Below are 17,321 nucleotides of genomic sequence, written 5' to 3'. Positions count from 1 at the left end.
CACATTACAGTATGTGGCTCTTCGACCCTAAGTTAGAAGTACAGAAAATTGGTATAGGATGTATGCTGTCATATATGGCTTGCTGTAGGAATACAATTTCCTTTCATTGGAACTACGAGGCTCAAACCTGTCCACAAAGTGATCTCCATGAAGATGTTGTGTGTTCTACCACTCCAAGGTTGCCATAACCCTACTAAACACATTTGAGATGGCTTAATATTCTAATGAGCATGCTTGATGGACTTTATCTGAGACTCCCAGTATGCTCAATTAAAGATAATAAAAATAATAAACTGAGATTGTTTAACCCTAAATGATTTTTTATTTATTTACATGTTCTATGTTCAAAGCAGAATCCATTTAACAAGTGACAAACGTGTAAAGAACCTTTGTTTTGGTCTAAGGGTGTCGCAAATGAATTCTAGGCATAAGATAAAGAGTATAACCTTGAGAAGGATGAGAGAGAAAAGCTTACACAAGCACAACCTAAAACTAGCCCACTTCAATTTAAAAAAGAACAAAGTTGTTCATCCTTTAAACAGCGTATTGCACAACATTAACCGCATTAGTACAGTAAGCGGTCCGCAGTGTAGGGCTGTGATCAAATCTGCATTCAAAGCATCCAGACAGGAAATTCATGTCCGATGAAACCCACTTCAGCATGGAACTGTCTGTGTTAGCGCAATGCAGACTTTCACGTACAATCTGAATCACTGTCAAACACAGAGTAGGCGCTAAGTGCACTACCAAGAACTGAATGTTGCATCATTCACAGAAAAAAAAGTCTCAGTGTTTCAGTCGATGGATCTACTTATTATTCGAACATGCATTATTTAAAACTGAGGCAACATCATTTTCAGCTATGTAAGAAATACAAAAAAAACTTTTCTGAGCATACTCAAATAGCTGTGACATCATACTCAAATTGTTGTGACATCATACTCAAATTGTTGTGACATCATATTCAAATTGTTGTGACATCATACTCAAATGGTTGACATTGTACTCATATCTGTTGTGACATCATACTCAAATTGTTGTGACATCATACTCAAATAGCTGTGACATCGTACTCAAATCTGTTGTGACATTCAAATAGCTGTGACATCATACTCAAATTGATGTGACATTATACTCAAATTGTTGTGACATCATACTCAAATAGTTGTGACATCATACTCAAATTGATGTGACATTATACTCAAATTGTTGTGACATCATACTCAAATAGTTGTGACATCATACTCAAATTGATGTGACATTATACTCAAATTGTTGTGACATCATACTCAAATAGTTGTGACATCATACTCAAATTGTTGTGACATCATACTCAAATAGTTGACATTGTACTCAAATCTGTTGTGACATTCAAAAAGTTGTGACATCATACTCAAATTGTTGTGACATCATATTCAAATTGTTGTGACATCATACTCAAATAGTTGACATTGTACTCATATCTGTTGTGACATTCAAATAGCTGTGACATCATACTCAAATTGATGTGACATTATATTCAAATTGTTGTGACATCATACTCAAATTGTTGTGACATCATACTCAAATAGTTGTGACATCGTACTCAAATAGTTGTGACATCATACTCAAATTGTTGTGACATCATACTCAAATAGTTCACATCGTACTCAAATCTGTTGTGACATTCAAATAGCTGTGACATCATACTCAAATAGCTGTGACATCATACTCAAATTGATGTGACATTATACTCAAATTGTTGTGACATCATACTCAAATAGTTGTGACATCATACTCAAATTGATGTGACATTATAATCAAATTGTTGTGACATCATACTCAAATAGTTGTGACATCATACTCAAATTGATGTGACATTATACTCAAATTGTTGTGACATCATACTCAAATAGTTGTGACATCATACTCAAATTGTTGTGACATCATACTCAAATAGTTGACATTGTACTCAAATCTGTTGTGACATTCAAAAAGTTGTGACATCATACTCAAATTGTTGTGACATCATACTCAAATAGTTCACGTCGTACTCAAATCTGTTGTGACATTCAAAAAGTTGTGACATCATACTCAAATTGATGTGACAAAAAGTTGTGACATCATACTCAACTTTGTTGTGACACAGTTGTGACATCGTAGTTAAATTTGTTGTGACACAAATAGTTGTGACATCATTCTCAAATTTGTTGTGACATCGTACTCAAATTTGTTGAGACACAAATAGTTGTGACATCATTCTCAAATTTGTTGTGACATCGTACTCAAATTTGTTGTGACACAAATAGTTGTGACATCATACTCCAATTTTTGCCATGTCAGGGCTTGCATTTGTGCACACAGTTGAATAATCACTGTCACATTTGAGGTTGCATGTGCAGAACACTCTTAGTGCTTTCAGACTTGCACGACGTTAGCAAAAATGACAAACAAATATATACAAGTTTAAGCGTTTCTGTGAATTGTAATGCGCTTCCTTCTCCATAAACCATGTGACGTGCTGTAAAATAAGCAGAAGATATCAAACCTATATTTACAGTTAACACAACTGTTCATCTCTGCTATAGAGAAGCGGAGGACTACTGAAGTAAAATCCTTCCTCAAAAAGCTCTGAGCCAGAAATTTGAGGTACTGTAAGTAAAGAGTTAACAGCAAACACCAGATCACTTTTCTTTTTGTTTATAAAGCTTATAAAGGAAATGACAGGAAATGACCATGCAACCACTTTGTGTGTGTGTGTGTGTGTGTGTGTGTGTGTGTGTGTGTGTGTTTAAGAATCAGGAGATGCATAAACAAACACCATTAATCAAACATCTAGAAAGTAACACATTCAAGCAACCCCACTGAAATCTGGGTATTTTTCTTCATGTAAAATTGATTATAATTTTAGAATCATGAAATCATAAATATTTAATCATTCACGTTCTGCACTATTTTGAATGTTAGGACATTTCATGATATTAACCATGTTAACTGCTTTGTAGAAAAGATCTAGAATTTCCTCATGTCTAATCTCTTCAGTTGGAGCACATGCTCTGATTACAAAGCGATGATCTAAAATAAATTAGCTTAAAATAAATCAGTTAGCTTTTGCACACGTTCTTGCAGCCCAAAGGCACGCTGCAATTACAGCAATGAAGAAAATAACAAATACTAATCTATAATAATACTTAAATACTAATAATCGCTGATGATTTCTTTTTTTATAACACCGTGTCCTGATGTGTTTTATTCTCTTATACCAAAAGGAATTGATTGATTTATTTATTTATAATTTAGTAAACAATGTATATTATGGTCATCATTTTTAGACATTTATACTAAAATTTAACGTGTAATACGTCCAAATAGGTCGTAATTCCTTCTCTAGGAGCATTTAAGCTGTAGGAGGAAACAAACAAGAACCAGGAATCGATGAATTATTAGAATAATTAATCTGTCTGGTTGTTAAAGTGATACGCTTTAGAAAAAACCAGTAAGCATGATCCATTCTGTTCCCCAGACTTGTCTGATCCATCCTTCTTCTAGTCAGCGTCTCATCACTTGGACTCCACTTCCCGCTGCTGAGGACGGTTCCACATGGACAGCTGAGGATACATGGCGTTGCTGTTGATGGAACAGTTACAGTAGGAACCATGAAGATGGATTTTGGACTGCAATTAATACTGAAGTCTCAAAATTTCATGGAAAAGAAGAAATTTCCTGGTTACACTGAATTGCATATATTATGACTATATAGTATTAAAGTTAAAGAAGTGAAATTATTGATTTATAATCTCGCTATCTGGCATCACCCAGATAAAGATGAATTCCCTTTTAAGTCTCAGGGATTTGTTCTTTTTCTATTGTCGCCTCTGACTCCTTAATTTGGGATAAATTTCAATTTTAAAATCTACAGGATTTATTTCTTGAATTGAGCCTCCTGGTGGTCCAGCATCAGGATCGTGTGCTCTCATTGCTGCAGCCTGGGTTCGACTCTCGTGTAGGGGGCTAACCCAACCGAGGGTGGTGGTAGCCTAGTGGTTAAGGTGTTGGACTACGACTCAGAAGGTTGTGAGTTTGAGTCCCAGGTCCATTAAGCTGCCACTGCTGGGACCCTGAACAAGGCCCTTAACCCTCTATTGGTCAGTTGTATAAAAAAAATTATGTAAGTTGCTATGAATAAATGCTGTAAATATGACTCTGAACAGGGAGCAGCTGAAAGACCAATGACATGGTTTATATCTTGAATTTCTGAGCTGATTTCGTCCAGGGGGCACGGCGACTTAGTGGTTGGCACGTTTGCCTCACACCTCCAGGGTCGGGGTTCGATTCCCGCCTCGTGTGTGTGGAGTTTGCATGTTCTCCCCGTGCCTTGCGGGTGTCCTCTGGGTACTCCGGTTTCCTCCGCTAGTCCAAAGACATGCATGGTAGGTTGATTGGCACCTCTGGAAAATTGTCCGGAGTGTGTGTGAGTGAATGAGAGTGTGTGTGCGCCCAGTGATGGGTTGGCACTCCGTACAGGTTGTATCCTGCCTTGATGCCCGATGACGCCCGAGATAGGCACAGGCTCCCCGTGACCCGAGAAGTTGAATGAATGAATGAATGAATGATTCCGTTCATTGGTAAAGTTCTTTAGTAATAAAAGTGAATTGAATCGAAACAAATCGATTGCTTCTGGGACACTGTGAACACACACACACACACACACACACACACACACACACACACACACACACACACACACACACACACACACACACACACACACACACAATGAGTGATCTTAGGTCTTAGATGATCAGAACAGGTCTTTAGAGAATCCGTGAACACATACACATCTGGTTGCGATTACATAACAAAAGTCTTGTTCGCATGATGTCTTAATGTTACAACATTAATTTTAATTTTGATTAAAATTTGCTTTTAATCCTGTCACTCATGCCCAAGAAACTACTGAGAGATCTGCCTGCATTAATCAGCGACCGGTGACAATCTGTAAATGAGATACTATGAGGAAGCTGCATTAAAATAAAGAGTTCTCTCCATCAGGCATTACTGTGATTCATGTCTCTGTTAATGTAAAGAAGGTGATGCTGGCGACACTGATGTGCTCTGAGGTAAAACACACACATCACTTAGCCATCCGTCTCGTACACATCTGGCACTTAGCAGCAGCCATTAACACATGCGTGCAGTCAGGCTGTAAACTACAGTATGGCGTTAAGAGCCTGAGGACTGGCTTCATCATAATGCAATGTGTTGTAATGGAGCGGAATCACAGAAGAGTGATGAATTCTTAATAAATGTAAACGCTAGCGTATAAAATCAACGCTAATGTCTAAAACAAATCATCTAAATCACTATGTACACAGCAATAAAGTCATAATATATTGCTGATGTCAGGATTTGGTTAATGCTTTCTGTAATTCACTGTAGGAATCCCACATACTTGTATATTTTCCTCCTTGAGTACTTACTTTGGAGTTTCATAGCGTTTCTATCAACATCTTCCCTCGTAAATAATGCAGATACAGTATGATATTTACCAAAACACCAAATAAGTGGTTAAGGTGTTCGACTACTAATCGGTAGGTCATTGGTTCGAATCCCAGGTCCACCAAGTTGTCACTGCAGGGCCCCCGAGCAAGGCCCTTAACCCTCAATTGCTCAGGTGTATAAACTGAAATAAAAATGTAAGTCACTCTGGATAAGAGTGACTGATAAATGCTGTAAATGTACAAATATTGTTTGTTCTAAAACCCTACCATGGATGTGTCTTCATACACTTAGAAGGTTGCTAATTTACAAGTAAGCAACAGATATACCTGTATAAATAAATGGTGGCTGCGTCTCAATCAGCTCCGTCGTCGAGTCGTCAGGGCACTGATCAGGGAGTCCTTAAAAAAAAATACCACAATGCACTTCCAAAACCTGGGAGCAGTCAGAAAGTCGGCCATTTGAAGTCATATTTTCCGAAGGCTCTAGAAAAAAATGGTGGACAAACCAAATTCTCATCCAACGTGGTCTACGAATGTAAATACAGTAGCTTCTTATCGTTGTTGTAGCTTTCAAGTGATTCCTGACTATGATGTTTACAATTTTTTTGCTTCATATAAAGAATCCGCTAGCTAGCCTACGATCCTGTTTGAAGTGGCATGACTGAAACTTGCGCGATTTAGCTAACACGTGTTGAGGTTTATGTTTGCTATATGTCTGGTACACACATAGCTACTGTACTGCACTGTATATGTACATTGAATCAATCTCACCAGTTAATATCGTACTAATTGACTTGACCCCAAATTGTCTTTGCAAATATTTCTTCTGCAAACACTTTTAATGACCCTACAGTGATGCACGGATAACTCTACGTGCACTGCCGAGGCCTAAAGGAATAATTATATGCTTTACTGCCTTGCCTGAACAGTATATTAATAATATTGTCTGGGTTGACAGTTTACATTCCATCCCCAGACTTATTATTAGACACGCTGCACCTGATACCTGTCTACGTCCTGCTGGTGATTTACTCACTCTCTCTCACTCATTTCCTACCGCTTATCCGAACTACCTCGGGTCACGGGGAGCCTGTGCCTATCTCAGGTGTCATCGGGCATCGAGGCACGATACACCCTGGACGGAGTGCCAACCCATCACAGGGCACACACACTCTCATTCACTCACACACAATCACACACTACGGACAATTTTTCAGAGATGCCGATCAACCTACCATGCATGTCTTTGGACCGGGGGAGGAAACCGGAGTACCCGGAGGAAACCCCCGAGGCACGGGGAGAACATGCAAACTCCACACACACAAGGCGGAGGCGGGAATCGAACCCCCAACCCTGGAGGTGTGAGGCGAACGTGCTACCCACTAAGCCCCTGTGCCCCCCTGCTGGTGATTTAACAGATCATAAATATAAAGAAATAAACCTTAGAAACACAGAACGAACACCTTGTTGACATTAACGGTAAAAAAAAAGTTCATAAAGGTGACTTTTTAGGATCAGATAACCAAAAATTAGGATTTAATCCTTATTAAATCGAAATATAAACAGATCACATGACTTTATATTATCTGCTGCTGATTCGGGTTTAGCCTTATCTCATGTCCTCCATGTCTTTTAGCTCAAATATAACATCAGGAGCTAATATTAACAGTCCTTTATGATTCGTTCAGTTTCGTTGGAGAAACTCAGAGAAAATGTATACGTATAATATTTATACGTTTTATACTTGAGTAAAGGATTTCTCACTTGGGTCTTAATATAATTAAAAAGGCACACTGCCTGGGAGAAAACATGTGTGTGCCATAAAATAAAAGATTATCACGTTTTGTTCTCTCTGAGGAGTCAAGAATTGCTTTCAGACTGAACAGATGTATTTCTACATGCATTTTGTTCCCCATCAGTTTGAGTCTCAGTATCTGCAGTTTACTTCATCTTATGTTCTCAACCTCATGCTCATTAAACACACACACACACACACACACACACACACACACACACACACACACACACACACACACACACACACACACACAGTATATCATCTACTCTGTACACTTTTCTTCACTAGTAATCAATTAGAAATTAATAAATGGAAAGGAAACGTTTTGATTCCACTGAAGCACTCAGTACAGATTTATTTTATGAATATTTTTGGAATTTTTGTTCCTTTACTTCCATAACACGAAACATTAGATCCGAGTTGACGTTGGTAAGTCTTTATTTAATAACTTTGAAATATATATTTGTTGTGATTTCCCCAAATTATTATTATTATTTTTTTTATTTTATTTGGGGGTTGTGATTTTCACAATTTTTAAAAATGTAATAACTTTGTTGATGGGTTGTGATTTATTTGTTTATTATTTATTTATTATTATTTTTTTTATTTAACTGAACTTTCATAATGATGATTTCCACAATTTATTTATTAACGTGTACAATTATAAATCTAAAAGTAAACTAATAAATCAATTTAATAACGTTGATAATGATGGGGGTTGTAATATTTACAATTTTTTTATTTAATAACTTGGATGATGGGTTGTTATTTATTTATTTGTTTGTTTGTTTGTTTGTTTGTTTATTGGTTTGTTTTTTTGTTTTTTAACAATTTTGTTATTTTAATATAATTTAACTTTCATAATGACGAGGGTAGTGATTATGGTATGTAATAACTTTGATAATTATATGGATTGTGATTTTAATTCAATAACTTGTATAATGGGGGGCACGGTGGCTTAGTGGTTAGCACGTTCGCCTCACACCTCCAGGGTTGGGGGTTCGATTCCCGCTTCCACCTTGTGTGTGTGTAGTTTGTATGTTCTCCCCGTGCCTCGGGGGTTTCCTCCAGGTACTCCGGTTTCCTCCCACGGTCCAAAGACATGCATGGTAGATTGGCATCTCTGGAAAATTGTCCATAGTGTGTGTGTGTGTGTGTGTGTGTGTGTGTGTGTGTGAGTGAATGAGAGTGTGTGTGCCCTGTGATGGGTTGGCACTCCATCCAGGGTGTATCCTGCCTTGATGCCCGATGACGCCTGAGATAGGCACAGGCTCCCCGTGACCCAAGAAGTTTGGATAAGCGGTAGACAATGAATGAATGAATGAATGAACTTGTATAATGTTGGGTTACAATATAAACCCTTTGTGTCTTCGGACCTCTCTTTGAGAACCACTGCTATTACAATATATCAGGTTTATAAAAAATTTTATCTGACTGTATAATATTGTTCATCCACACACTTGTACACTTGCACAGTAACAAAACGTGCAGGTTAATTCAATTTGAACCATGTAATTTAAAGTAATATTGTATTACTTTTGAATCATTACAGTGACTAGCACACTCAAATGTATGACAAATCCTGGATTTTGCTTTAAAAAGAAGTCATATATCTGCTTAAAAAGACAATAACCTATTCAGTCGCTTTTAAAATATCCACAATGTCTGGCCTGTGTTACTGTCGGCAGTACAGCATTTAAATTGAGGCTTGGGCCGTTCGTTTAGCCAGAGAGGGCAGCAAGAGGCATTCGACATAGACGATAAGAGCCCATAAGCGAATTTAGTGGCTTTCGACCAAGATAATGAAATTTAAATTCCATTCAAGTGTGGGGGAATGAAATTAGTTTGGGTGTGTTGCCAAAAAAATCCTGTAATTATATGGGAGAACAGAACTACTCTAACAATAGTAAAGGAGAACCTGGTGCTCGTGGGTGATTACAGCACACCACAGATATATAATTAAATACACCTGGACATTACATACGTGAATACTTATACAGTCGCACACTAACATAGAGTACTTGCACACTAACCCTAGGTATTTGTATACGGGAACACTTGCACGTTTTATACAGTAAATATAACACTTGTATAAATATCTAATTTTTTTCCAACTGTGCAATTCAGGGTTTAGGGTCATGCTCAAGGGGCCAAGAGTGGCAGCATTTTGGACCTGGGATTCGAGCTTACAACCTTACGGTCAATAATCCAATGCGCTAACCACTGAGCTTCAACATCCCGACAACCTGCCAATCGGGAGTCCAATACCATAACCATTAAGCTACATACATCATCCCCCAATATATACTAGAGTTCTGGCATATGTACACATTTACCTGATTGCATACTTGCATGCTTGTGAGTTCTTATATTCTTCACCCTTACATACTTGCACACATACTTATATACATAAGTGTATACTTAGATAACTGCTTATACACATAAAGAAATCAAACACAACAGAAATGTTTTCATGATAAATATGTAGATTCATATATAATAACAATAATAATAATAATAATAATAATAATAATAATAATAATAATAATAATAATAATAATAATAATCTGGATGGGGGGTCACGGTGGCTTAGTAGTTAATATGGTTGGGGGTTTGATTCCCGCCTCCGCCTTGTGTGTGTGGAGTTTGCATGTTCTCCCTGTGCCTCGGGGGTTTCCTCCGGGTACTCCGGTTTCCTCCCCCGGTCCAAAGACATGCATGGTAGGTTGATTGGCATCTCTGGAAAATTGTCCGTAGTGTGTTTGTGTGTGTGTGTGTGTGTGAATGAGAGTGTGTGTGTGTGTGATGGGTTGGCACTCCGTCCAGGGTGTATCGTGCCTTGATGCCTGATGACACCTGAGATAGGCACAGGCTCCCCGTGACCCGAGAAGTTTGGATAAGCGGTAGAAAATGAATGAATAATCTGGATATATCTCACACAGACTGAAGTGAGGTGTAACTGATAGCAGCTGCAACTAACAAAGAAACAGTACAGCGCTTCTTCCTGTAAGTTTAGCCGAGACAATTACAGTGCACCAGGAAATAGAAATCCTATTTACTCTTGTGGTCACATGTGCACACGGATGCATTGTTTGAGTTGATCAAATAGAAGACAAGAAATACAGAAGGAGTGAGACAAACAGAGAGGCAGAGGAAATGTATGTTTTTTCCGGTTTCCACCAGTCATCAGTTTTTACCTGACTGTGTCCACTTGTTTTCTGTGAACTATTGATTATTTGGTCTGAAGCAGTTTGTCTGGCATGGATTAGCTGGCATGACTTGGTCTGGTGTTTATTGGTGGCCTGCTGTAGTGTAGATTTGTTGGTCTGCTGTAGTTTAGATTAATTGGTCTGGTGTAGATTAGTTGCGCTGATGTAGATTAGCTTGTCTGCTGTAGATTAGAATAGTTGGTCTGGTGTATTGCAGATTAATTTGTCTGGTGTAGATTAGTTGGTCTGGTTTAGTGTAGATTAGTTGGTCTGGTGTAGATTAGTTGGTCAGTAATAGATTAGTTTGTCTGGTGTAGTGTAGATTTCTTGGTCTGGTGTAGATAAGTTGGTCAGGGATAGATTGTTTGGTGTAGATTAGATTAGTTGGTCTGGTGTAGTGTAGATTAGTTGGTCTGGTGTAGTGTAGATTAGTTGGTCTGGTGTAGATTAGTTGGTCTGGTGTAGTGTAGATTAGTTGGTCTGGTGTAGTGTAGATTAGTTGGTCTGGTGTAGATTAGTTGGTCTGGTGTAGTGTAGATTAGTTGGTCTGGTGTAGTGTAGATTAGTTGGTCTGGTGTAGATTAGTTGGTCTGGTGTATTGTAGATTAGTTGGTCTGGTGTAGATTAGTTGGTCTGGTGTAGTGTAGATTAGTTGGTCTGGTGTAGATTAGTTGGTCTGGTGTAGTGTAGATTAGTTGGTCAGGGATAGATTAGTTTGTCTGGTGTAGTGTAGATTAGTTGGTCTGGTGTAGATTAGTTGGTCTGGTGTAGTGTAGATTAGTTGGTCTGGTGTAGATTAGTTGGTCTGGTGTAGTGTAGATTAGTTGGTCTGGTGTAGATTAGTTGGTCAGGGATAGATTAGTTTGTCTGGTGTAGTGTAGATTAGTTGGTCTGGCAAAGATTAGTTGGTCAGGGATAGCTTAGTTTGTCTAGCTAGATGTCAACGTCCCCAAATTAAGAGGTAACGTTCAGAATATTACGTGTGAAATGTATATCAGTGTATAATCTTTCACATGTAAATGATTAATTATAAACATGTTTAAATGATAAATACTTAAGTACAATTTGTACTGTATATAAAAATAGTTCCATTTTTGGAGACCAAGGTCATATAGAAGGAGGAGAACGTTAGTCCTCTGGGCTTTCATGGTGATTTTTAACTTAATGTAAGGTTTGGTTTTATTAGTTGTTCTGTGGAAACTCTTCTGTGTCTCGTCATTATGTGTATACTGTACGGTCCCAGAACTCACCCCTGCCCCTCCCGGCCCATGAGTTTTCCATATTTATTCCCGTCTCTGTTTAGAATTAACACAATTCTTATAATCACTCTTATATTTCTGTTATTCCTATTATAACCTTAATAATCCTGAGATCACCCTGTGTCCCTGTGGATTGGCTCATACTATAGGTTTTGACAAATTGTCTCGGCTTCCCTTCGCCGAACTCTCCACTGCTGCGTTACACACAGTTCACAAAAGTTAATCAGCTCGAGCCAGTGGAGTCCCAACTCAGTAATATCAGGAAAATCTGTCTACAATCTCTATATCGAACCAAAAATCTCACAATCGACAACCCAGTCTTTCTAATCCATTATCGTGTTTATTTTTATCTTTGTAAACATTTAAAACCGGTATTTATTTGACCTTTTCCTTTCGCTTGTGTTTTTGGCAGCCGTCTTTTGAATTATGCATTAATTTTGAGTCAGTGGGTGTCTGGCAGCATCTGATACAAACGTTGCCTTGATAAATCTCCATTATTTTGACAGGCTTTCAGCTCGGTGGCCGAATAGACGACAGGCTGCTGTAAGGCTGCGGTTAATTCCGAATAATAGTTCTGTGTCGCCGTCGTTTCAATAAATCTTTATCTTCTTTTTACAGGGCAGTTTGTTTGTTCCGTTAAAATGCAACGTGGCCAATACGCATCCACACCCTGATAGATGATAGTGTAAATCTCTAATTAAATTACTCCCGTGGTATAAATATTTAAAAGCCCTGTCTAACTGGTGGCAATATTAAATCAATCTGGCAACCTTAAACACTGCCTTTGAATAAAAATGAAGTCCATGCTGGTACAAAGAGGATCATCTCCAAACTAAGATCCGAAAATTCTGAGTACCGTATTTTCCGCACCGGATTATAAGGCGCAGTCTCAATTACGGGGTCTATTTCTGTACTTAACCCATACATAAAGCGCACCGTACTGTATAAGGCGCATGCTAAAACATACGATCTACAAAAAAGGTAACAGAAAGCAAAACAGTGAGTTTAGTTGAACTTTATTCTACTATTGATGTTGAATTCTTTCACAGCTGCTCTATTCCCATTTACAACCGCGTAATTGATAGCCTGTAGCTTGAATTGTGCCTCGTAAGCTTGTGTCTTCACTGGTGCCATTTTGGGGGATACCTATGGAATAAAAACACTGTCAATAATAATCGTACGTAATTCAAAGCATTGTGTGTCAATTTTAATTTAGTTGTGCGTAATTTAAAACTATTGTACGTAATTATGTTTTTTGCGGAGTTGGAAAGAGGTGTTGTGAAAACAAGTGTTGTGTGTGTAAACTGTCATAGTCCTATTTTGGAGTTGTATTTGAAAAAACACACAAAATCTCGTATCTGTAAACTGTCGTGGCGTCGATTTTGGGATCCAGCTCCCAACTCCCGATTTTTGAGAAAATTTAAGTCCCTTAGGTGTGCCTTATAGTGCGGAAAATACGGTATCCTGTAAGAAATGGATATCAATGTGTATTGGTTCATATGTATGTAATGAATGTATTATTATTTATAGTCATAAATACGTATGTAGAATTTGTAATGTATACACACACACACACACACACACACACACACACACACACACACACACACACACACACACACACACACACATGTGTTGAAAAAATTCCAATTCTGAAGAACTGGGGCACACAAAAGGAGGAAAGCTTTAGACTTCTGGGCTTTGAAGGTCATTTTTTAACACACTACAAGGTGTCTGGGAGACAGAGATACAGAGAAAGTATCTTTCTAAACCTTTAACTGTCCTGAAATGTCCACAATCAACCTTTTTCTGTCATATTTTTGTCTCCTGTCTATTTGTATATATTTTTTCCGCTTCTTTTTATCTTGGTGATATTTTTAATGGTACACAGCAAGCCCCGAAACAGTGTTTACTGTCTGTTGTAATAGTCATGACACCACACGAGAGGTTAATTGAATTTCATGGTCAATAGTCAGGAACAGGTTGGAAATCAGATCACAAAAAAGAACCACGAGCAAGTAAGAAACACGGGAGAACAAGTCAAGCAAAAAGCTGCCGCTGCAGTTCTAAGGTGGACTCGTGTTGATTCTGTCGCTCGGTGATTGGAAACGGGTTTTTACATATTATGTGAATTACCTCAGAGAGCGTAATCAGTTTTCAGGCTTTTTTGTTGGTTTGAGTAAAGAAACAGGATGAAATAACAGGATCTTTGCCTCACAGCTTCCAGAACATGACACAAAATGGAAATATACAGTACCATGACACCATAGTGCCATCACCAGGCCATACTGGTTTATCTTATCATCTTAATATATATGCAGAAGGACAGAGAGAGAGAGAGAGAGAGAGAGAGAGAGAGAGAGAGAGAGAGTCAGAAAGAGAGAGAGAGAGACAGAGAGAGAGAGAGAAAGAGAGAAAGAGACAGAGAGAGTCAGAAAGACAGGTAGTGAGAGACAGAGAGAAAGAGAGAGAGTGGGGAGAGAGACAGAGAGAGAGACAGAGAGAGGGAGAAAGAGTCAGAAAGAGAGGTAGTGAGAGACAGAGAGAAAGGGGGGCAGAGAGAGAGGGAGTTAGGGAGAGAGAGAGAGAGAGAGAGAGAGAGAGAGAGAGACAGACAGACACAAGCAGAGACAGACCGAGAGACATAGACATATTGAGAGTAGGAGATAGAGTAATGGTTCTGTCTTACAACAAAGGGGCTTTGAATGTACCACTTTCATTCAAGATAATAATAATAATAATAATAATAATAATAATAATAATAATAATAATAGTATTTTATAGTAGCTCCTGTGTGGAGTAATGTGTTTATTTTAATGTCGGCCATCAACAGTAACTGATGCTTTTACATAAAGTTGTATGTCTCTAAAATCTAAAATATGCATAAAATCTACAAGAAAAAACAAGAACAAAACCAACAACAATCACATTTTAAAGCTTCAGTAATTTCACAGTAGAAGTAATTTCACAGATTCATTCTGGTTTATTCCTCTGTGAGCAGGTATAATGCTGCTGTAAGTCTTTCCACCACTAAGGTCCTTTACCTTCATTTCTTTCCTAATTTCACTTTGCACATTTCTGGCTCCCAGCGTGTCAGCAGCCGTCCCCTGATAAACAGCCGGCTCTTTCATTCAGTGCCACCTTCAATCATTTGGGTTTATTAACACGCTAGAAAGGGGCTTGTGAAGGCAACTGGGCTTAAAGTGCACCGTAATAAAATGGGTCTAAAGTCACAGTCACAGGCCTTTGAACACATTTGCGAGTGTTTGTGTGCGCTGCTGAGGCATCAGAGGCAGTCAGAAGGAAACGCAAAGGTGTTTTATATTCAAACACATCATCCCTTACAGGGATCAAGGGATCAGGGATCATCTTAGTTTAGAATTGAACTCAATGTGTTTCTGGTGATCTGCTAGTTCATGTTTTAACTCCTGTCACGTCACTGGTTTGCTGCCCAGGTGTTTTTACCTGTTTTGTGTTTTTAGCTCTTTATTTTATACTAAATTTGAGTTAGTTTTAAAGCAATGTTGTTTTTTAGCAGGTTAGCTTTAAAAAAAAAAAAAAGAGAGAAACCGTGTCAAGATGGTTTGGACAACTGCCCCATGGTGTTCAAGCTGTGATTTTTGTCATGTGATTTTGATAAGGTTTTTGTGTTCTCGTGTCTGTTTGCCCCACTCGATCCTTACCCCATTCTTGCCTCTGCATGCCTGTTCCTCATGTCTTGCTAATTACCTTCCCTCTTTATACCTGTTGTCTTGAGTGTGTTTTTTGCTGAGCCGTTGTTGTTGTTGTTGTTGTGAGTCATCTGTTACCCGTGTTTGTTTTCTTTATCTATTTATTTTGCCGAGACCTGGCAACCCTACCTCTGAGTGTCAATGTTTATTGCAAAGCCAGATTAAGCTTGATTTCTTTTTTTTAAAGAAAATATCTATGCTCGGTGTTTGCATATTCATTTCTCTTTGGTTGGAAAAAATGGACGGATTCTGATTTTATGGTAGGGTTTATGCTCGATTTGTGTATTTCTCTCAGGCATACAGTACGAGTAAAAGTTTCTCAAGGTCAGACTCGCTGGTTCGTGCACCACCTGGTCACATTCATGTCCTTCCACTCACTAAATCAAACTGGAGATAACCAATTGTTCCCTCCTTAATGCATGAAAATCCTTAATGCATACTTTTTCTTATTTCAATAGCTACTAATATTCAATACAGGGCCCTTGAATGTATTTAAAGTCCAGCTCTGACCCACAGGCTGCTAACTGAATATCTCTAGTCTACGATTATGATGCATATTAGCTTCTAGATCTTTGAGAATTCACACATCCTTGACACATCCTTCTTACACCATATTACCTTCCCCGAATTTAAACACTTGAGTAAATGTACCGTCAGTATTTAAAGGCAGGTGGAAAGGATGATGAGGGAGGACGTAAACAGCCTTGATACATTTGCGGTAGGCAAAAACTCAACATGTGAAATTAATAAACGTCCAGAAAGCTACAATAAGCTAATAAATATATATGTTTTTAAGTCTCTGGATACCTCAACAGCTTTAGTGTGCATCTTTTGCAACAAAACTCTGTTATACTCATGAGCTGAAAGCTTTTTTAAGAGAAACCAAATAGTTCTACATCATCAGTCAAACCGACTTTTTCAGATATTTTTTTGAGAAGAAACGTAAGGCATAAAGCATAAACTAATCAATACCTGGGTGGTGTGATGTGTTTCCTGTGTGTGTTTCCGGTTACCACTCTGATGTCTTCCTGAAGTACTGAAGTCCTGAAGAACATCATGTAATTTAACTTAATGTTGTGTTCTTAAAACCAGCTACTTCCTGTTATCACTTACATTACACTTCTACTTACTCCAGTTGTGTTCTGTTTCACGAAGACTCCAGATCTTCAGTGAGAAGAGGCATTAACCCTGTGAGGATCCTGAGGCATCTAGGCATCAGTTGGATTCCACTTTACTGTATAGAATGGGGGGAGGGGCATAGAAGCCTTTATTATCGCCACATATACACTACAGCACAGTGGAATTCTTTTCTTCACATACCCCAACTGAGGAGGTTGGGGTCAGAGTGCAGGGGCAGCTATGACACAGCGCCCCTGGAGCAGGGAGGGTTGAGGGCCTTGCTCAAGGGCCCAGCAGTGGCAGCTTGGCTGTGCTGGGCCTTGAACCCCGATCCTCCGATCAACAACCTTAACCAGTTGAGCCACCACTGCCCGAGTATGTAGGATGAGGATTCACACATTCAAAGAGGAGATGTCAACTCCATGTGGTCTTTGAGAACAACAACCTCTTAATCAATATACAATAGTCAGACTGTATCTGACTGTAGAAAGGATATTATTCATAATAACACACTCTGGTGTTTATAACAGTTTATAATCACACCCTCCAGTGTCACTCAAATGAGGATGAGGTTCTCTTTTGTGTCTGGTTCCTCTCAAGGTTTCTTCCTCTTCCATCTAAGGGAGTTTTTCCTCACCTCAGGCTTGTTCATTGGGGATAAATACAAACACATTTAAATATATCTAATATTAATCTTGAACTTTTGTATTATATCAATCTTTGTT

At 38.5% G+C, this 17,321-nt stretch overlaps 1 long non-coding RNA gene across 1 annotated transcript; it reads right to left on the bottom strand.

Moving 5' to 3' along the window:
- Positions 1-12,774: 12,774 nt before the first annotated feature.
- LOC113662230 lies at positions 12,775-16,740 on the bottom strand. Its single transcript, XR_003445225.2, has 3 exons — positions 16,608-16,740; positions 16,450-16,521; positions 12,775-12,892 (listed from the first exon to the last, which is right to left on the bottom strand). It is a non-coding gene; the product is annotated as an uncharacterized LOC113662230 (long non-coding RNA).
- Between the last annotated feature and the right edge of the window lie 581 nt (positions 16,741-17,321).

This window comes from Tachysurus fulvidraco, chromosome 25 (genome assembly GCF_022655615.1).
Source record: "Tachysurus fulvidraco isolate hzauxx_2018 chromosome 25, HZAU_PFXX_2.0, whole genome shotgun sequence".
Taxonomy (NCBI): Eukaryota; Metazoa; Chordata; class Actinopteri; order Siluriformes; family Bagridae; genus Tachysurus; species Tachysurus fulvidraco.
This window is presented reverse-complemented; position numbering and strand designations above follow the sequence as displayed.